The 12749-nt window shown below is 37.2% G+C and overlaps 1 pseudogene; it reads right to left on the reverse strand.

Annotated features, from left to right (window-relative positions):
• Positions 1–8681: 8681 nt before the first annotated feature.
• LOC118612789 lies at positions 8682–8800 on the reverse strand (annotated as a pseudogene).
• Positions 8801–12749: the final 3949 nt, after the last annotated feature.

Genomic DNA, 12749 nt, shown 5'->3' on the forward strand with positions numbered 1-12749 from the left:
AGAAGGCTTTATCTAATGCTGAGTTCTATACCCCTGCAGCTTCCTAAAATTATAAGATCACTGTTCTTATTTAAATGCAGTTAAATACAAAGCCTGGTTTAGGTAAGAAAGGAAAGCAGTCATATCGCAAGCATCAAGGCATCTCTTGGTTTGGGGACATGCCAGACTTCAGTATGTGCCTGCCAAGTATCCACCTCTCTTTGTGCCATGGCTGATGCATTTGCCAAACATTCCAGGTGTCAATTGCTTTACTTATGCTTTGTTGGAAAGGATAAAAAGAAACACACTGGGAAATATTGCCAATTAAGAAAAATAGCTTTTTTAATGGGATGTATTATTTTCTCCTTAAATTCCACTGGGTACTTAGCTTTCAGATTTTCATATGTTTTACAGATTCGAAGATGGTTTTCCAGTTTGGCTTGTGCATAGCTTGGCCGCATTTGAATATGTGCATAAAAATATGTTTACTGGACAAATCGATCTTGGTTTCTGCCATATCGTCATCCCCCTGTGGGACCGTTCCATCCCCTCCCTGGATGAGCAAAGCCTCAGAGTGGCCCCTGTTCGACACCTCAGTCCACCCGAAGACCTACGCTAGCAGGTCTGCTATGGGCTCCTGACCCGATGACAAGTAACACAGGGGGTGACCAGGGATCTCTAAGCTGTCTGGTATTTAAGATCTACTCAAACAGGGATTATGACGATTAGCTGGGCCAAGCAGATATTCTTGCTCGGGAATTTGAACTAGTCCCAGTCCATTAAAACCCCTTAAACAATACAGATTACCAATGAATCAAGTACTGAACATAGTAGACATTTTTTAAAATGTTATTTCATTTGAAACAGGCCTAGAATATTGCTCCTCTATTCAGGATTCCAGAAACCCCTTATGATTTGATGCGCAATAGTCATAGTTCAATTTAAATTGCTTCAGTTGATTGTAACAAGATCTTAATTCCATATTCTGAATCCATCATACTCTCTCAATTACTCATCTAGATGGCACGTAATAATATAGCGTTTTGCACCATAAGCATAAAATTCATTAGTTAAAAATTATGCTTTGCATATGCGGGTTTTAGACATAGCTTGCATACTTGTGAGTATCTGACATACCATGTGCACACTCATACGCAGGGAATGAAGCCTGTCTCTGTGCTGCTTTTCGCTGTCCCATGACTTCGTGTCATGACAATATCTTGGTACACCGCAGGGTATATATATATATATCCTCTAACTCTCACCTCCAAACGAGTTACGGGTTGGGCCATCACTGTCATTCAGATGAAATAAACTATTAAAGTATATACTTTCTCTCCGAAAAGTCTGCATCATACAACAAAGGGCTATGTGGAAGCCACAGGAGTCCAGCCCGGGCTGCCAGATCAGCTCAATCAGCTCTGGAAGGAAATGGAGTGACAGTCGCCCAGGCCAGATCACACTCACACTCTCATCAAGTCAGTTAATCCTGCTCCACCAACTGTTACTGTGAAGAGTAAAGCGCGCCCTACCTTCTGGCAGCTCACACGACGGCTTGGAAAATGAAAACCTATGTATGCACAGAGATGTCATCCAATACAGGTCACGGTAAGAATTAATATGGAATTAAAGACCAATTGCAAGACAGAACATGGGAAGAAAAGATCATTTTGACTGGAGATATGTGTCAAGGCTTGGAAGACATGACTCGAGTTTGACTTAAAAGGATGTGAAGGACATCACTGTTTTAAACTTTGCAAGTGGACTTTGTGTTTTAACTCTGCTGACATGCACTATTCTGGGTTCCACTTGACTCTAGTTGGCCTCTTTGGTTGGCCTCTCTCCCACACCCTTCGTAAACTTATAAATAGCCTAAAACTTAACAGCACATCCATTTTTGTCCCACATTTCTCCCATTGTGCAGAAACCTCCTTCATTTGATAATTAGTTTGTAAATTCCCAAAAGATTTTTTAAATATATTTACACCCTGCTTCCTTCATATTTTTCATGGTTCACTTCACGTTTTGGGTAGAAAATAATATTTTAATTTCCTCTAATTTACCATTAATAAAATGACCCATATATTAAGCAATTAATGCATAGCTTTCATTCCTCACCTTGATAAGTTATATTTGATTCACATTTACTAGACCCCCTTTACATACATTCTATACATTTTTTTGTGCTTTTTAGTTCAGTGGGGCATTATGGGTCACGAATCCTATACTAATCATGAGAGAGCATCCTTTCTCGTGCTGAAGCTTGTGCTTTTCTGTGGCAAAAGGGAAAAGCAGATGCAAATCCAAACAGATCATTCGAGACAGTGTACTGCTCTTGATTACTCGATAATTTCAGTCAAGAGTTATAGACCCAAGTTACTCAGATAATTTCCCAAATGGTGGTATTTTAAAGTGCAGCAAAACGTCACACTCTAATATGTACAGAAATAGTCTTCCAGTTTTCATCTAATTTATTAGATACTGAACAATATCACTGTGTCTTCCACGATATGATGAAGCCATTTAGTGCATTATTGTTGCAGTCCATCAGGGATGCTCATAGAATTATCTTAAGCTATCCTGAATTGAATTTTAAATTCAATTATGCTGCAACTTTTATCATCACAGATAAAATACTAATTTTCTTTAACTGTGGTTTTACAATCTTGTTGCTTTGATCCCCTAGGCATCTTACCTTATTATATTTGTACGGTCTTACCCACCCACCGATCCTATGTTTTTATTATTATTAATACTGTTTAATATCTTCGAAATGGTTACCTAGTGGCTTAATAAATTTGAGAAACCTCCCTGGGCACCTCATCACTACCGGAGAGAAACTGTTTATAGAAGAATAATGCTTATTGAAGCGTGCTCTGATCTCGAAGACCCCCAACGACGTGCAAAACTAAACTCAGAACTGAAAATACTGCAAACACAAATACTTGAACTTTAAGAAAAGGTCCTTCCAGGCTTTTTATCAGCAATTTCAGCTTTATTCATGCACGTCCCTGAAGTGCATCTCAGTAAATGGCTCATTCAGTGAGCTGCAGTCATGTGGAAAGTTAAAGTCCCATTCCTTTGGGGGTTATTGAAAATAGCTCTGTGCTAACCTCGATTTGTCAAGACTTGAAATGCTCCTATGATACAGACACGGTCAGAAGAGATATTGGGCTTTTAACCATAATCTGACTTGCAGATAGGTCCAGTGAGACTTCAAAATAGCCTGGCCATATTCCCACCAATTCCTGAGTATAACTGGAGAGGATTTTCTCAGCCACAGCAGAATCCTCATCCAGACGCCCTGAGTGGAGACACTTGTAGGGCGATCACCATAAGAAAGTTGTAAATCAAAAGCAAATGAGCCCTAAGCTCTTTCTAATCATGATGATTGCAGACCTTCGCAGAAGCAAAGGCTTGTGCTCTTTGCTAACTCACCATTGCCTCATCTGAAGTAGGCTTTTATTTTAATTTAGAATTGCTTCCTTTTAAAGAAAAATCAGATTTTCTGAAGAGATTCTCCTGCTAAGGTTTCGATCTCTATTTCCTCCAAAATGAATGTCAAAGGCAAAAAGCCTCAGTATTCTTGTGACGGTCCACTTTGGGTTTCTGATTTTGACCAAGAAACCATAATCTGGTGGCTTAACCCCTGATGAAGAATGCAAGGAAGAATGAAGACTACATTGAGACTCAATGGGGGTGGAGGGGGAGGGGGAAGATCTGGGCAAAACGACATTCCTGAGAATAAATTAAAATCTGAGGCCTTAAGCTAATAGGGGCAGCTAGTGAGAACGATCGAGGAAAAGTGAGTGAGACAGGGCTTCCCGCGAGAGATGCTGCGAGTCTCTCCAAGGACAGCGCAGTAGAAATTGTCATTGCAATGAGGCATAGGAAGGGACGCTGGCCAAGTCAGAGAAGGAGGCCCCTTTGCTCTGCTCCTTCTTAAGGTCCATTTATTTCTCTGCAGCCTCCCCACCAAGCAGTTCGGTTTCTAGACATTATCTTCTTACATATATATTCTTTTATTTATTTATTTATCTTTAACAGAAGTGTGGGGTGTTTTTTTTGGCTTCATTTAGCTAAAAATAAATTGCTTCACTGCTTGGTTTCTGACACAATAAATATTATAACAACAACAACAAAAACATAGGGTATAAAAATATGGCATAAAATAAAATATCTTTATGGCTATGTATATTTGACTATATGGTTATATATATTTTTAAATAATGATGCTACCTTTATGATACTGAGCTATCACTCTATTTCTATCAAAAATTAATGGTTGTTAATTTGCTTTTTGTACATATACTTTTTGGACAAAAAAATCCTGGAAAGAATCTTTAAATTTAATAGAATGTAGATTAAAACTCAAAAAAAAAAAAAAAGGAGTTTTCAGTAATGGTTTTTAAAGAATTTAGAAAAATTCAGAGAGGATATCTGTGCTTTGTCACAATTGTACCTAAAGCTGTACAATGTAAGAAATGATAGGAACATCTGAGTTCATCTAGACCTTTTCAAGGCTTCGAGTGATGGAGAAAAACCTAGAATTGTATCTCCTAAATCTTAGTCCAATTTTCTTCTTTACATTATCATGCTTTTCCAGGAACAAGTATAAGGTAGGTCAGAGACACAATTAAATGTACAGAAGCAAAATACATATATATGTATAGATATATATCTCTTCACACATGGACACACAATTAAAGTGGTTGTATCTAATAGCAGTAGAGTAGAAGCAAGTCTATATAATTAATGGTCATCAACAGATAGTCATTATACTAAGTTGACACTCAGGGAATTTTCCCCAATTGTCATTAAAGCCATTTTCTATGTGTAGGTGTGTGAGTGTGTGTGTGTGTGTGTGTATGTGCGTGTGCGCGTGCGCCTGCATGTTTAAAGGATTTTATGTTGTTTAATTTTAAGCATGGGGTCCATTAGTTAATAACTATTCACATATAAACAAGCTCACTTCCCACATAATGTCTGAGTTTTTATTGAATAGAAGTGATAACACATATTTGGTAATATAAATTCAAATATTAAGATATATTTTTAAAATTAATTAGGATGCTTTTATTTTTCTTATTTATAGTTGACGTCCTAGAAAACCAGTTATCAAGAGTAATTGTGGAGAACAAAGAACACGGGCTTCATCACAGGAAGTAATTCTTCAGGCGGCGGTCGCTACTAGTTGTGAAATGTCTTTTAACTGTCAGAACATATTCATGGACATCGACATTGCACATTTCTAAGAAAGGAAATAACTGCTGACAGTTCTGCTGACACGTCTCATCTTATTTAACCAGATATATCGGAATAACCAACTTGCTACCTAAGTTTTATATATTTCAGAGATGTGAAGATTCTTATCTAAAGTATTGAGATGGCTAAACTTATTAAGATTATTCTGAAAAATAAAAACTGATAATATAAGATACACTGTTACTGTTTGGATCAATAGGTGATGATGTTTAAAAATCCTATATTCCTTGCTGAATCCCCTAAAATCTAACAGGTGACGTAACTTTGTTGTTCCTAAGATGGAACTTCTTCCCAGAGCATGGAACCCAAATTACACTGCTTATTTAACCCAATTTTATTTTCTCTATTTATACTTTTCTTTAGAACAATCCTTGTTTTTGAAAATAAGGATAAAAATAATTGAGATACACTTATAAAATTATTTTCTAATCCATTAACAAGTTTCAACAAAAGTTTTCAGATTTTCATTTTTATTTCTACTTTGGTAATTCTTTAGTGATAAACTATGCCCTTTTCTATGTGTAATGTAATTTTTTTCTAAATGTAAATTGTAAAACTGAATCATACATTATTTACCTAATCCATTTTGATCAATAAGTCATGAATTTTAGCACAGTGCTACCTTCCTCGTTGACTCCTTGTGCATATATACATGCAAAATCACTTTAATGTTCCCGTGGAGTTTCCTTCCAGATCATAAAATAAAGCAAATTATATTGTGTGTCAGATATAATGTCATTTTCCATATTTATGTTTTAGGCGCAATTATGAATTATATATGAAGTGTCGTTTAGAACCAATGAACCGGGCCTTTCCATAATGCACTTTCCGTAACACACACCAGAACGCAAAAGTAAGAAACCACAGCCCAGATTCAGAGGCTTCTCTGAGGGAATTCCCATGTTGCCTTTTATTCAACTTTACTGCAGGTTTTACGATGGTTCAAAACTAAAAACTATGAATTTGATGGCATTCTTGAAAGTTTTAGAGAGAATAATATACAACAGCTATTTTAAATTACTTTTTCATTCTTCATAATTCTAAGGACTTAAGAAAGTCGTGTTTCAGAAATCTATAAAAACGATAGTTCTCTTTCATGTTCTTTATCTTTCCAAGATATGATGGCTCGATTCAGGGTAAGAAGATATTTTATATAGTGTATGTATCTAGCATACGGCCAAGTATCTTATCGTTTTCTAAAAGTGAAAAGAACTGGAATTGAATTACATATAAATAAGAAAAAAAGAGACCCACCCCATTGGGGAAAACTGAGATTAGAGATGGGACTCACTCTTTCTCGATAGAGACTCTAAACTTGGAATCTGCACACTAAAGGCCATACTTGGGAAGGAGAGTAGAAACCAGAATTTCCTTGAGACTTAAGAGAGACTAGGGAAGGGGTCGGTCATTCACTACCCAGCTCCCCTCCCCTGCCTGTGATTGCGAAGCCACCGGCAACGAGCTACTGCTCCTAAGCTAACGGCAAGCGGAGCCCTGTTCTTAACCCCACCAGTCTTCCTAAGGGCTGAGGCCCAAGTCCTGCAGCCTGTCTTATTTTTCACCTGGAAGCTGTGATGTGCAGTGATGAAATCCACCAGCCTGCCTCCTGCTGTGTATTCTGATGGGAAGTCGCCCCATGCAGGTGACAGACGCATTCAAGGGAGAGGACAGGCGGCGGATTTACAAAAATGAAGCAAACACTAAATAGTGAACGTGAAGGGGTAGGACTTGTCGAAAGGAGGAAAGGATGGGAGAGCATGTGAATTTTCATTGGCCATAAATATATTATTTTAATAATCATAATAACTCACATTAGAAGAGGTACAGAGCATAATTATGTTATAAAGATAAGATTACATATACAGGCGCACACGCATATATATTTAGAGCAAATATTTGCAGTGTTTTAAAAGTAAGCGCATAATTTTCACAAGCGGAATGTGCATAAATATGCGGTAATAATCTACAGAAAGAACATTTCCTGGCAACTGGGGTCTGATAAAAATAACAGTACTAAAGTCACATTACTGTTGTCAACAGACTATTTTTAGCATCCCAGGAAGTGTCTCCTCATCAGTGGCGGCTGACATTAGAAATCTCGGCTCAACCAGATCAAGGCTGCTTATTACGTGTGCATGGGGTCACACTGCCCCAGACACTCCCTGAAATGAAGGACGCGGAGACATTCACGCCGGCGTCCGCAGCAGGGTTCTCACCCCGAGCAGGACTGGCCAGGACCGACATTTGGGATCAGACAGCCCTTTGCTGTGGGGGCGCTTGCCCACCCCTCGCACGGTGGAACAGCATCCCTGGCCTCCGCCCGCCGACGGCAGTAGTGCCTGCCACGCTGTGGCCACCAGGAATCGCTCCAGACTTTGCCAGATGGCCCCGGGGTGAGGGCCATTGATCGGAGCCTGCGAGACACCCTCTAATTGTCTTGCACCCCCTAATTGTCTTGCACCCCGGTCTGCCCACGCCTGAGGCGCTTCTTGACCGCAATTTAGACATTAAGCTTTTCCTCATTTTCCTCTTTTAACCAGCTGCTAATTTCCAGATGGTTATAAAAGAAGATAGAGAAAGACTTCGCTATTGTATTCGAGTTGTCATTATTATTATTTTTTTTACCTTAAGAAGAAAAGTGAGTTTAGAAATAAAGAAAAAGAATAGATCTTTGCCTCCCTCTCCCCCGAGCTATGTCTGCAGACCGTGTGGAACTCGTGCCAACACCATCTGCAGGACCCTCGGCATACGGTTCTCTGTGGATGCGGAAACACGCAGCAGTAATATTTTTTCCCCTAGCTTTAAATAGCAAGATGATAACAACAACAACAACAACAACAACAACAACACTTCACTCATTCACAGAATTAGGCATTTTTAAAGGAGGTCACATTTTAGGGAATCGCAGTGGTGGTTAATCGTAGTCATATATATGTACGTATATAACTGGAATATAAACACATATGTAACACTAGCGTTCAGATAATGTGTATTGCTCTATTTTTCACATATTAACTTATTTATCCCTCACAATAAAGCTACAAAGTACTATTATTTCCTCATTTTACAAATAAGAAAACTGAAGAGTAAGGGACGAGCCAGAGGCACCAAGATTCAAACCTGGAACACTCCGTTCCGGCTCCAGAATCAAAGGGCAATGAATCCTCCATCGAGCCTTTCACTCTGTTAAGCTTCATCTCAATAGAAAATAATGATGCCAGGCATTGTGGGAAAATGTGTTGTATGTGTTGTTTGGCCCTTACGACAGCTGCACAAGGAAGGTATTGCTATTTTCTTTTCTTTCTTTCTTTTTCTTTTCTCTCTCTCTTTTTTTTTTTTTTTAGGTGAGGCAACCCTTGATTGACCTCACTGATTGTAAGGACCTTGTCAGCTTACAATCTCTTTATGTAATTTATTATTTATTTATTTATTTTTTACACCTACAGCACCTGGTCTTCCTAGGTGGTCTCCCATTCAAGTATTAACCAGGCCCGACCCTGCTTAGCAGCCGAGATCAGACGGGATCGGGCTTGTTCAGGGTGGTGTGGCCGTAGACAGTATTGCAGATGGGAGGATCACTCCTTTGCCAATTACACGTTCAGTAAATGGTTGGAGTTCATGACTCCGAGTGGTTGTCTTCAAAACCACTTAATATCTATCATTCTCAGTTTTTCTTTAAATTTAGGAAATTGGGTTAGATTACATTTAAGATTTTGTCCAGTTCTAGAGGTCTGTGTTTTGATATCACAGAATGTTCTTTGTTAAAATTTCAACCTTAATATTAGGACTAATTCACACAACAGTATTTCATTTAGAAATGATTTTGCAGATAAAGCCCAGATATTAGCCTATAATACATCAGACATTAATTTTTAATACTCTCTTATAGCTGTAATGTTTCACCTCATTGATGTCAACAGGGAATTTACGATTAGGTGGATGCAAAATTATGGCAAAAGGAGAAGAGATATAAAATGCCGATTAACTCAGTTTATGTGAGAAATAGAGCAGAGAAATGGGGCATAATGAACACGAGAATGGATCTGTTGAACGTTAATTGCACAAGAATGTAGATTCCGTTTACTTCCCTGTGATGATTTGCTTCATTAGGTATAAATATGGTGAGGTGGTTTCAGTTCATAAAATAACTTGAGCTGGAGCTGCTGATATTAGTGGTAACAGAGATAACAGTGAAAACCACACGGAACTTTATAGACGTAATATCCCATGCTCGAAGAATGCATTTAATGTGTTGTTCCTTTCGGTTTATAACAGAAAAAGAAGTTCACTATCAGCTTAAGTTATCACTAATCTGATTATCAAACGACACTGAAAAGACAGGACTGGGATGGTAAAGACTTGGGGTACTATTACCTGATACACGAGTAAAGGAAGAAGGAATGCCTAAGACAAAGAGAATCTTCAGCCTGCCCACAGAAACTCGACAGCAAAGATATTTGAAGAAAAAGGTGGGAGCACTCACTATTCGGTACCAGCAGAGATGGGGTGAAGAGTTGGTAGACAATTTAAAAACGGTAATAAAACTAAAAGGTGGTCCTAACTTCCATTATCACTGTACGTTGGCAATTCCAAGCAATGCCAATAATAAAGTACGCTCCCCAAAGAAATTTTGTTAGTCTAAATTCTAACTATTTCTTGTCATTACTGCTGAGTTTTGATAATACTGCACTTCAAAATAGCATATTTTTTATTACTTATCCTTTAAGATACATTGTATGCTACATCAAAGCTAATTTTGAAAATTCCCGGTTTTATCATCATCCTGAAAAGCACAGATTCAGCAATATATATGCCTCTTTTTTTTTTTTTCTTTGCAAATACACTGTTAGGGGTTCAGAATAGTTGAATAGTGAATCCAGGACAGTGTCTCCAATCACCATACTTGCTTTTAAATAGTAATTTCATATAGGTAATGATAGCACTAGAATTTAAAACTAAGAAACAGAAGTCGAGTGCCTTCAAAAGTGTCATTCCATATGATAACCTGGAGTTGTTATTAGCCTTTAAAAGTTTTGGACATATGAAAGCTGCTAGAATAAACCTAAAGAAAAAAGAAAAGCATGGATAGTATTTTAATTTCTGGAATTCACCATGAAGTTAGGTTTTCAAAAATCTCTGCCAAAGTTATCCTTACGTTTAAGATTTTTCCTAAGTATTTGTACATCTGAGGATGCATGAAAAAGGAACTTTTCAAATTTGAAATTAATTAAAATTATTCTTTTATCTCTGTGAGTGATGATAGGTTAGAAAATTTGTCCATACTTTCTATTTTATCCAGAATGTGAGAAGATCCATTTTAACAAGTATAGTGACACATTTGCACGTGTTAAAACTAAAAACAGGAACTGTGTTGTTTTCTTTCATTAATGTAACTGACCAATATGCAGTTATGTTTTTTCCCTTTTTTCAAAACATACATTAATGTAATTAAAATATATTAGTCAAATCCCTTTTTTAACGTAAAATTTAAATTTCTATATAATTCCATATGTAAAGGCCAATAAAAGAAAATTTTCAATGACTGCATTTCTTTTCTGGCTATTACTTTTTTTTTTTTTTTTACCACTTTCTGATGACTATTAAATATAATTTGTTACATAAAGGCAGGGCATTAAAAATGACCCACTCTGGAAGTCAACTACATTAGATATACTGCTTCTGGGAGGAAAAAAGCTGACTTCTAATATTTTTTAGAAGACACACTTTGACTCTTTTGGGAAAAAAACTTGATGACAATAGCAAGTATGTAAAAGATACGTTTATCCAGTGAGAAGAGCATTCTCTTTATCCGGACGAGTCCAGGAAGCGTCTGTGATTACTTCGGTGAGTTACTGTACAGGGGATTCGCACACAAAGAATTTGGACTAAATGTTCTTCCAACTCTGTTTCAACTCCCAAGGCAAAGTATCTCCTTTCTGTGACTTTTTCAAGAAAGAGAAGACACAACTGTGTGTCTCGTATGGACAGGGGATGCCTCTAGTCAGGTAAACCCTGCTCTTTTTATTCTAGTTTTGTTGATGTAAAACACCTAGGTGGATTCTCAGAACTGTAATGAGCCCTATATTCACATCAGGGTGTGTAGAAAAGAAGTATCACAATTACATTATTACCCAAAGTATTGGGGGAGGGAGCAAAATTTGGTTGATTGTCCTGAATAATATCAGTAATCCCTATATCGGAGAATTTCCTTTAGCTGGGGTTTCCCTAGTCTATATGATGGTTGTGCTGTGGACATTTTAGTCTATTTATAATTGGCTATTCTTTATTTAAAAATAATTTATTCTTATAAAATCTTTCATTTCAAAGTATGCCAGTTTCTTCTCAGGTTTTGCAAAAGTATACTCTCATTGTGGCGGTAATACATATTTTCTCCTCAAAAACAAACAAATAAAAACAGAAAATATGCAGTCTTCACGGTAAAAAAAAAAAAAGTGTCTTTGTGTGTATGTGTATTTATTCAATTTCCCCGTTTGCACTTTTTTCATTTCCCTGTATCAATTAAATATTATTGATTCGTGTTTTCTTAAATACATTACTCCTTTATCATCTTATTCTGTTCCACTAACACGCTATTCCCATTACTCTATTTGGGTTAGCTTCACAATACGTCTTCCCTAAGTACCGAGATTTGGTTGAACTCTGTATTTTCAACAGTAAACACACTGTTAATATTAAGCCTGGATTGTGTGTGTGTGTGTGTGTGTGTGTGTGTGTGTGTGTGTTGTGTGTGTTCACATGTACGGATATATATTTAAACTGGTTCTATTTGTTTTTAAATTGTAAGATTTGGGGGAGAACAAGTAATTCTCCATTCTTAGTTTTCTACATTAGTAGTAAATTTTACATACAAAGGCAACCCTCCATAAACTGTAGGTCACTCTGTGTTCTGGGCTGAGTGTTTCCTGTTTTATTATGTGTGATATGATCAGAGGCGAAATAATTTGTGCCACCTCAGTCATGTGCAATAACCATTTCACATCAAAAAGCAAATAACCAATCTGACTTTTACTATTACACGGTTCAGAGAAAATGTGGTCACTAGACCTGAAGCAGCAAGCAAGCATGAAATGCAATATTGTTTAACACTGGATGTAAAAATTTTTTGTGGGACAAGAAAAAAAAAAGAAGAAAAAAAAAATCTTAAAAGGAGAAGGGCTGGAAAATTGCTACAAAGAGAAATCCTGGAGAAATAGTCTCTGAGAAATTACATTGCTGTGAGCCTAGGTCTTGCTGGCGATCATCTAAGATTTGTACACGAAACTGAACAAATGCTAATTAATAAACAAAAGATGGCAACTCATCTAGGTTTTTTCACAACAGAATGGGAAAGTTTTGATGTGAGAGAATCTCTTTTATTAGAAGAGAGTCTCGAAAATTTACGAACACTGTATTTTGATCAAGTTTCTCCAAGAGCCAAAGATATCTTTATCTTCCAATTGAAAGTTAGAGCAGTTTCAAATTGTGTAACATCGTTGAGAAGAGTA

This window comes from Rousettus aegyptiacus, unplaced genomic scaffold (genome assembly GCF_014176215.1).
Source record: "Rousettus aegyptiacus isolate mRouAeg1 unplaced genomic scaffold, mRouAeg1.p scaffold_m13_p_16, whole genome shotgun sequence".
Taxonomy (NCBI): domain Eukaryota; kingdom Metazoa; phylum Chordata; class Mammalia; order Chiroptera; family Pteropodidae; genus Rousettus; species Rousettus aegyptiacus.